Source organism: Adiantum capillus-veneris, chromosome 4 (assembly GCF_014529385.1).
Source record: "Adiantum capillus-veneris isolate H3 chromosome 4, ASM1452938v2, whole genome shotgun sequence".
NCBI lineage: Eukaryota > Viridiplantae > Streptophyta > Polypodiopsida > Polypodiales > Pteridaceae > Adiantum > Adiantum capillus-veneris.
Genome location: NC_140934.1, coordinates 66558092 through 66568832, shown reverse-complemented (window position 1 = coordinate 66568832; position 10741 = coordinate 66558092). Strand labels below are relative to the sequence as shown.

The 10741-nt window shown below is 41.1% G+C and overlaps 1 pseudogene; it reads left to right on the top strand.

Moving 5' to 3' along the window:
- Positions 1-757: 757 nt before the first annotated feature.
- Positions 758-10741, top strand: part of LOC147459333 (fructose-bisphosphate aldolase, cytoplasmic isozyme pseudogene) — a 28922-nt pseudogene continuing 18938 nt past the window's right edge.

Here is a 10741-nt window from a genome sequence, read left to right as displayed (position 1 = left end):
ACATCGAAATGAGCCCATATTTCCCTCAGAGCATGTAACTGGCATATACTTCAAGCCTATAAAGCCAAGTTTGCAAAAAACTGGAATTTTTCCCAGCTGTGAATAATCACGAGTATTTACTTTGGTTGGAAATTTTTGTTTTGACCATAGAGTTTTGTTCCTTGCATGATTTTATGCATCTTTGCTTGTTCAAAAATTGATTTGAAGCAATTTGGACCAAATTATCAATATTTCAGTCTAAAAGGACATTCTGGAGAAAAATCTGACAACTCCGCTAACTTTGCACTCTATTCATTGAATAGGAGCAATGCAAGCCTCAGAGAAAGCCAAGAAAAAGTTAAACCAAAAGGAGAAACTGCAAGAGCTTCCCCCGTATCAACTAGACCCCAAGTCAGTAAATGCAGCAAAGGCATCTTACCTTTCTAAAGAACAGTTAGAAGAACACCACACCACAGTCTTCACTGGCAGGTTTAAGAGTGAAGAAGGGCATCCGGTGGAGTTGCAGCTCTTGCCTGAAGAGGTTTATGATGTCGCAGCAAAGCCAGAAACCAAAGAGGCTAACCGCAGGTTGGGACTCCGACACTTCCATGAACAAGAGCCCTGCGGAGTAGACTTTCAGAAAGCTTACGAGGTTTTGTCCACCATCAAGGAAGACGGAACTGCCCAAATCTCAGACAACCAAGGAAATAAGGTAGAGGTTGTAATTACAAAGGAAATAGTGGCAGAGGCACTCAGATTGCCCACTGAAGGGATGACCATGCGGGCAAGAGATAGGAAAACAGCGGGCATTTTTACAAAGGAAACAACTGCGGCTACATTTGCAGATCTCATCCACAAGCAGGTGGAAGAGCCAGCCGGTCTGTACCACCAACATTTCCAGTTCTTGGCGAAAAGGCCACCAAGGTACACGACACCAAATCACGCTGTGGCTACCACTTTTACACAAGTTCTGAAGTCAACCACCAAACAACCTGTGGACCACGCGCAGTATGTGTTGACAACATTGAAGGCCTCCAAAAAGGAGGAAAAGATAACATACTTGGGCGTGTCGAAAGTATTGACTAGAATAGCCTATCATGCCATCGGCATGGCGACAACCTACTGCCTGCCCCGGATCAGAACACATGGATCTTGGCAGCTCAACCCTCTCCAAGATCTACCAGGTCTGATAAGCGATCATTTAAATCAGGTGACGAATTCGATGAAATTTCATCAGAGCAGCATAGGAGTGAAAGCTTTGACAACGAAGAAAAAAGAGCTAGGAGGGAAGAGATGAACAGGAAAGCAGTGGCTGTCCACCAAGAGGAGCCAACTCAAAAGCAAGCGAGATTTGAAAGAGAAAGACAGGCATATCAACGCACTAGGCAAGCGCAGGGAAAAGACCTAGAAAAGTGGGTACCCACCGGCTTGAAGGTACTTCGAACGAAACATCATTCAAGGAAAGAGGCCGAGGATCCCAAGGATCATTTAGAAAGAATGTACCAAGAGGCATAGGCCTTGAAGCTGAAAGAGGCGAAAGACGCGGCCAAGAAATCTGAGGAAGCACCAATTCAAGAGCAAGGCCAGGCATCTCTCCGACCCACCTCACCGCCGCCGGAACAACAGGATCAGCCCATGCCCACTCCACCATCATCACCGCCAGGCCAAGAGACCACTCAAGAGGTCCAGACTGACAAGTAAAAAGAGTCTGATTTCGCCCACCAAACGGAAGCTACAGAACAAACTGAAAACGTCGAGCAACATGAAGAAAAGGAAGCTGAACCAGCACAAGAGCAGACATCCGAGGATACTCACAAGGAGGCGGATGAAACTGATAAAGAGCAAGATACAAAAATAGAGTAAACCACTACACATGAGGAAGAAACCGGGACTGAGAAGGCAGAAAGGCCTGCAGTCGAAGAAATTGTAAGGATTGAGACCACACAGGTTGTTTCCACTCAACCAGAAACTGTCGAGGTTTCAAAACCTCAGGATGGCAAAGGAGAAGCAACCATCTCTATAGAAACACCAGCAATAACAACACAACAAGACGCGACACAAGAGTCTGTAGGCACATCTCAACTTGCAAGATAGGAGGAGTGGCAGTCCAATGATGAAGTCATTCTACAAGTGAACGAGTATGCAAGGCAGATGCAAATCATGATGGAGAAACTCCGCTCAACAGCCTTTGACCGCAGTACTAAAGCCAAATAATTAGAAATGGTCATCGATGCTCTTCAAGGCGAGCTCGACGACCGAATGGCTACTATCACTGATCTCCAAAGGCAAGTACAAGAGCTAAAGACTGAAGCCAAACAACATCAGATAGCCAGGGACAACCAACAGAAGGAAATGGAAGAGTTGGGAGACCTCCTGACTAAGTTATCTAATGCTTGCAAAGTGAAAGATGAGCAGTTGAGAGGTGACACATGAACTTCTTACCACCTCTCTGTCCGCTCAGAAGATTCAAGTACTTAGATGTAGCAAACTCATCTCTGCAGTATTTGGAAAAAAGAATTAATGATAGGCCACTTTCTTGCGGCAATTAAGATAAAATCTAGATGTGGCCTCGATCAAGGAAACATATGAGGTGTATAAAGCACTTGAAAAGAAAAACAAAGATTTAGAGCTGGAGTTGAAGTTGGAACAGTCACAACGCAAAGACCTGGCGCTCATGCGGGTCCAAAGAGAGGAGGTTCTCCTTAAAGAGATTGTAGAATTGAAAGAGTGAACCAACTCCTCAGAGATGGAAGGCCGGATATACAGGAAGAGGCAGGCACTTCAGAGCCGCCCCAAGTGGAAATCCCCTCGGTCTCATTTACTGACCTTGGGATGCAGTCTACAGCAAAGCCGAGTGAAGGAAAAGATTTTCAAGTCCAAATCACACAGGAAGACACAATGCCGATAGTCCATTTGTCAAAGGCTGAAGAAGATGCAATGAAGGAGAAGATCTCCTTGGAGGTAGATGAGCAGTGGAAAGCAGCTATGGATTGGGAGTTGAGAGTTTTACACTGTGTCAATGTCACATAGCTCACTCCCAATCAAATCAATGCTCAATGGCACCAACAATCCCTGCCGTACCCTCTCATCAAGGTTGAACTCTTACAGGTAAAGGAAAGATTATACAAGGATATGCAAGAAGATAGCGCGGATCAAGACCACCCAAAGTGGAGGCTCAGCTGGCTGAACAAGAATCGAAGATACTTGATTCTGTTCATGAGAGCACCTGCGGCCATACAAAAAGATCCAACATTTTTTCCTGTGCAGCTAGTAAGGACGTGGCAAGCACATGAAGCACTGCAAAAGAAGAGGCCAACATGGCTGAATTTTCCTAGGCTGCCAGCTCCAGAGAGAGGCCAAGCAACAAAAGAAAGGTGAAAACCCTAACGGGCGCCATGACATTCTTCAAAAGTCTTCCAGATCTCTCCTGCGCAATGTTATACAAAATCTGTCGGATGCTACTCACTTGCATACAAGTCTTCAATGATCGTGAGCAGACAGGAGCCCCCTGGCTCTCATTTTTGGAAGGGAACAAAGGTCTTTTCTATGATTTAAGTGGGAAACCCTTAGAGGAAGTTCTTTATGGATTTTATGCCCGATGCATGTTTCTGTCCTCGCACAATATGCTAGCTTTTGAGGAGGCATTTTACACTGGCTTATTCACCTGGCGAACAGAGATATTTGCATCCGTGATAAGCAACCTCATAGCAAGATTTGTAGGCCACTCGGAAGTGGAACTAAAAAACAAAGTCACCATACAATTTTTGTAAGTGCCAGACAAAGAACACAAAATCAGATATGAAGAAGCATTCGAAGCACTGAAGGACCGCCTCTCCCACCGTCAACCCGAAGATTACTTCAGACCATAAAGCTGTGTCAAGGCACGACACAGGCGAGGAGGGGGGGAATGTTAGCAGCAAGCTAGCATGGACACCATTTTTCGGAGTTCTCCTTGTAAAACAATTATTATTTTGATAAATCGAGAATATTGTAACTCCTGTTTTCTTGATAAACCTTGTAATTAATGAGCCGGGGCTACAAGTTTCCAGATTGTATCAACCATTTAATTCCCAGCTTTGCTAGAACTCCAGATTATTACTTTTGACCACCCAAAAACCTTGGCTAAGGTAGAAAAGCCAATGTTTGTAAGTTTTTTACAAGTTTTTGGATAAGAAATACAGTGTGTGAGCTAATGGCACTCACTTCTCTCCTTCTCGCGCTTCCTACTTCCTCTCCAATTGTCACATTGCGAATGCATTTGTTGCATTGCAATTGCAGGTAGGAGCTCTATGCATTGATGTAAGCAGTTCACAGTATTTCGTAGCTTTTGGCGTCGCCGACCCGCGGCCTAATTTCATCATAACTAGGAATTTACACTTTCAAATAAAAAACTAAGCATAGGTGCGGTATTGGGGCATCATTGCTAAGCATTTAGATGCATTCTGGGTCGAAAACGACTAGGTCAAAAATCCATTGTTGTTAATAATTGCGATTTTGGAACTTGACCTAAAGTGGGGTTTGAGGCATAGGCATGTGTGCTTGGGTCTTTTAAACTTGTACTAGAAGTTTTGTTACGTTTGGATGTCATTTGATGCTGTAACAGATGTGATTTGATTGCCAATGATCACTTGGCTTTTGGTGATTTCAGTCACTTGAGTGTAACCTGAGTTAGATGCTATTTGTTAGTTGTTTTCCGAGAGATTGACAACCTCTTGTAGCCTCTATGCACTAGTTGAGTCATCTTCGTCCCATGGTTTGACAAATTAATCATGGTTCTCGCTAATACTGCAATAAGATAGGATGGTGAGGTTAGACATACGTCCCACAGTCTTCTACAGTTTGTGCTATATAGCACGTGTTGTTACCGCTATTTCTCCTATTTTCGGGCAGTTTTCACATCAGGTGCAACATTTACCATGGTTGACAACAACACAGATGTGTTCAAGATGTTTGCTGCTGAGGACAGGTTGGATGGGGACAACTACCCTATGTGGGCTTATATGATGCAACATGTTCTTGTGTTAAAGGGCATCTAGAACATTGTGCAGGGCATTGATGTATGTCCTGGTTCTGAGGATGTAGGCGATGTTGAAGATGTTGCAGGTCTTGCTTCAAGGATTGCTGCTATTAGAGTTGTTTTGCCTATGGCAGAACAAGCTCATTGGGATGTAAAGGATGCGCAGGCTCATGCATTAATTGCGTTGTCTGTGAAGCACACCATTGTTCCTCACATTTGTTCAACAAAATCTGCAAAACAGGCTTGGGATATTCTAGCAGGTCTTTATGCAAGCCGCAATGAGGCTTAAATTGCTTTGCTGCGTAAAGAGCGGGAGTCAAAGATTATGCATTAGGAAGGTGATATGGACACTTTCCTTGCTGGTGTCAAGGATATCAATGAGAAACTTATTTCTACAGGTGGTCATTTCAGATAGCTCCCTTGTGTAGACTGTTCTTGATACCTTACCAGATTCCTACCAGACTTTTGCTAGTACTTGGAGACTGATGACCCAAGGAAATCCTAAAGTTGTCAAGTTTGATGCATTATGCACATTGCTGTTACAAGAGTCACTTTATAGAAAAAACAGAACTAGGTAGCGTGTAGTTGAAGAGGCTTTTATTTCTTCTTAAAGAAAGGGTGGTAACAGCAATGCGGCCAGTTCTTATGGTTTTGCTGCGAGTGGCAAAAATTTTGTTCCTATAACCACAATGAGAAGTACATCACCCTCACACTTTACATACAATATGCTTTCTGTTGGACTATTACGAAAGCCTCGTTTAACAAAATGAGTGTCAACTTTCTCATACCAAGCACGAGGAGATTGCTTCAACCCATACAAAGACTTCTTACATCTACACACTTTGTCCTCTTGTTTTCTAATGACAAAACTACGCGGCTGCGTTACATAAACTTCCTCAAATATGTCACCATTCAAGAAAGTAGTAACAATGTCTGATTGATATACATCCCAACCAAAATGAGCTGCCAATGCACATAGAAAATGCACAGTAGTCATACGACAAGTGGGAGCAAAAGTCTCTTCATAATCTATGCCTTTTTGTTGTGCATAACCCTTTGCAACAAGTCGAGCCTTATGGCGATTGATCTCACCATCCGGCTTGCGTTTCAACTTGTAAACCCACTTTGTACCAATGGCCTTTTTGCCAGGAGGCAAATCACATAAATTCCATGTGTCATTTTCTATAAGTGTTTCATATTCTGATTGCATGGCAGCCATCCAATTTTTTGAATTCTGTGTGTCATCAAAAGACAGAGGCTCCTCATCATCATGTAAGCTAGACACAGCCAAAGCATAACAATCTGATGCATAAGATGCATGGCGAGAGCCTGAACGAGTACGACTAGACAAAGGTGCATCCAAGTTATTGTCACGCTAAGTGTGCACCAGCCATTTTGGCATACATCTAGCCTGCTCATTTTCAGCCCGTTCCTCATCAATTTCATGTACATCTGCATCAGTAATAAGCTGATCTGTAACATTTTCAGAAACCCCCATAGGCTGTAAATTTGCCTCATTGGAAATTACATTCGTATTTCCACCATTGAAAAGAGGCAACAAAGTGTCATAAATGTCCTATGAGCTTACATTACTGTCTCTAGTACATGACAACAAAGGCTGAACAGAATCTTCCACAAACACTACATCCCATGAAACGAGAATACGCTTTGTTTGCGGATGATATAACCTGTAACCTTTGCTTTCAGCACCATAAACAACAAAAATACATTTGACAGCCTTATCGATCATCCAATTTTCTGCGCTATGTTTGTGGCACCAAAGCATATGCCAATTAGCCAAAAACACGCATGTGCTCAATAGAAGGCTTTCTATCATGGCATGCTTCATATGGAGTAATCGATGCAAAGCTTTTGTAGGACACTTGTTAAGTACATAAGTGGCACACATGATGGCCTCAAGCCAAAAAGAATGCGGCAAAGCTGTGCCATTTTCATCATTGACTTGTTTTTCCTCTCAGCAACACCATTTTGTTGAGGTGTATAAGGCAGTGTACATTGGTGTTTTATCCCACGACTAGCCAGACATGCATTAAATTCATGAGACATATACTCCCCCCCTCGATCGGAACGGATGGTGCCCATAGTACATTTCGAGACATTTTCAGCCATAGCCAAAAATTGTTTGAAGCACATAAAAAATTTGGACTTCACTTTAAGCGGAAATACCCATGCATGCCTGGAGTAATCATCAATGAAAGTCACGAAGTAAAGGTAATTTTCCAAGGACGGAGTTTGCATGGGCCCACAAACATCACTATGCACAAGTTGCAGCCTACATGTGGCCCAAACTGAACCATCCTTTGGAAACTTAGAACGTTGCATCTTACCCAAAATACAACCTTCACAAACATGTTTGAGAGGTGCTTCAAGAGGCAACAAAGAAGCAACCATATCATATTTCTGCAAATGCAACAAGCTAGAAAAATTCAGATGACCAAAACGTGCATGCCAAAGTTTTGCATCTGAAATAGCCCTTGAATCTGTAACAGCATTTGAAAATTTTTGTCCACACTTGTCATACAAAGTGACCTTATACAGCCCACGTCACAAAAGGCCAGATGCAACAATTTCATTACCAAGACTGAGATCATGAACTGTACATTTGTCATCCACAAATTTGATTACAAGTCCAAGTCTAGCAAGTGTGGATACAGACAAGAGATTCTTCTTGATCCTTATGTATTTAAATTCTCATTGGACCCCTTTAAAACCTAACCAATAGCATTCAAGCACACCATGAGGGCCACATGTGGAGGATCATTTGAACATGTGTCTTTTATGCTTATTAAGTCATTTGGTTGAATTGAGTACTTCAAGGACTTAGTCAATCAAGCAAGCATGTGTCTTTTATGTTTTTTAAGTTATTCGTTTTGAACTGAATACTTCAAGCCTTAGTCAATCAAAAATGGACGTTCATGTCTCTTCAAAATTTATCTTTGAATTTAACATTTCAAAAATCTTAGTTATTTAAGCTTTGGGCAAGGTTCCCACAACCACTTTAAGCGTCTTAGCACCTCATGCTTGGGTACGATTCCCACCTTGAGGTTAGTCGTAGCTTGCATAAGGACAATGGACTGTTTAACACTAACTTTGGGGAGGTCTTTAATGAAGCTAAACCTAAGGTCTTTTAAGCTCCATTAGATGCACATTACTCTTTGATAGATTAGCTCCATTTGGACCCCTTTTGAGATGTAACCATCTCTCCTCTTGGTCTCTTGGTTGAGGTAAATCTAGAATCACTTATTGCACATTGCTCTTTGGTAGATCGTCTGCTTTTGGACCCCTATTGAGATGCAACCATTTCTCCTTTCCATCCCCTGTTGAGATAGGTCTAGAAGCATATATATATATATATATATATATATATATATATATATATATATATATATATATATATATATATATATATATATATATATATACATACATACTAACTCTTGTTCCCCTTTTATCTTCCCATCTTAAGTGACCAGTTTAATATGAGAAAATCATTTGGTAAAGTTAGATATTATAATTTATGACATTACCTCTCTCTTGAAATCATAGTCGTCCTCAAATTTGAGGTAGAGAAGATAAAGGCTAGTCATTAGTCCATGTTTCTTAGCAGGTAGAGGATCCCCTTTTACCCTACGACATCATTCTAGAATGGATGACTATTCCATTTGGTGCTCGAGAGGCTTAGCTGCCGCAAGCATGTCTGCTCTTTAGTCCATATCATACTTCCAAAGTAGAGTGACAAGTTCTACTTGGTGTTTGGGAGATGTCGTCACCACAAACATGATCCTAAGCATGCATAATTCTTAATTTTGTACACAATAAAAGAAAGAGAATGAGTCTTATACGACAAACACATTGTTCATTTAAAAAGAATTTTCAATTGCTTACTCTAGTTTAGCATTGTAAGCATTGACAAGGTTAATATTATCCTTCAGATAGGTTCCTTGCATCTATCTAGCATCTTTAAAAGGATAATTCTTAAACTTAACAAGATATCATTGGATAATCTTACTGTTTCTTAGTACCTTGTCTTCATGTCAAAGAATCGATTTGGGCTGCAACAACTCTTCTTGATCTTCGATCTCTGGCGAGTCCTCCATTATTGGTTTTTTTGGTGGCTCTCCTTTGTAAGGCTTGAGTAGGATCACATGGTTAGCATTGTGAATGAGCTAATGGTTGGGCAACTTTAACTAATAAGCCATCTCATTGATTGGCTTAATAATTTCAAAAGAAAGGACCATAGTATCTTTTTGCTAGTTTAGCGTAATACTCTTGGTGGCTCATAAGATTCTTTCCCATAGTATACCTTAGATGAGCCTTGAGAAACTTTAGCAAGACCCAATCATTTTTCTTAAAGGCTAAGGCTCTTTTGTGCTTATTAGCAGCAGCCCTTTATGCCTTTGCTTTGAGATGGATATAACCTTTTTAATATTTGGAAAAGATTCTTGTAAGTCTCAGCTATATTCATCAACAGGCAAAGATCTTCCCATGTACTTTAAGTAGTAAGGGACTTTTGGATCTTACCTCTTTAGCCTCAAAAGGTGCTTTTCTCATAGAAGTACGTACAATGTCATTGTACGCATACTCTATAAGAGATAGGTACTTCTCTCATTAAGAACATTGATCTACTTCCATGACATAGGCTTTTCGTAGATTCAAGAATCATTAGATTAGTTATTTCACTTTGGTCATCCGTTTGTGGATGATAGGCCAAAAGAGAAATTTAATCTACTTCCTAGATTTTCAAAGAGACCCTTCTAGAAATTATTACTAGTCATTCTAGGATCTTTGTCTGACACTATGGATGTTGGCAAGCCATGAAACTTGAAAATTTGAGATCTAGAGAGGGTTACCGTTTGATGTGCCTTAATAGTCTTTTTGATAGGCATAGAGTGTGTTTTCTTGCTAACCCCGATCAAATTTCAATTTTTGGTACACCATGCATTTTGAAACATACTCTTGTATGTTTACTTTTCATGGTAGACCATCAGACATGCATTTCTACTCCTTAAAGAATAGATTATGGAATCCTTCTTTGCCCCATATAAGGAGAAGCATGGGATTCATACATGAATTTCTTATTGTATGGGTGAATAACACATAGTCTATTGCCGTTTGGAAGATAACCATCCTTCAAGGTGAATGGTTCTTTTTTTTCCCCTAATGGAAAGGCTGTAATTACATACTTAAAGTCTTGATCAGTAGCCTACTCATCTATCATATAAGATAGATCATTGTGAGTTGCTATAGACACCTATTTACCCTTGGCCCTGTTGTTGCTGGTGCCTTGGGAAGAGTTTTGAGCAGTGCTCTTCCCTTTAGATTCATTTCGATCCTTGTTTTCCATGGGCTTGAAATTTATTCTCACCCCTTGTTGGAAATCGATCCTTGAAGCAACCATAGTGTGGTGGATGGCTTCGGTCATAGTGCTAGGCCGTTGTGAGTTGACATACTTGGCCATTTCTTCAGGTAATCCCGCACAAAGCTGTTTCTTTTGTTTTGCAAAGTATATCCTTTGAAAGACTGTAGCTTTGAGATGTAAATCCCAAAACTTGTCTACATATTTATGGATAGACTTGTTGAAGAGTTGTTTCAAGCTCCACCATTTGGTAAGCACTTTGTCCTTTGCATCACTTGTAAGGAATTGCTTCATGATGGAAACTCATGGAGTTTTCCATGCCTTTAGGGCCTCACCGTTGCCACAAAGACTAGCCCACCATTGACAAG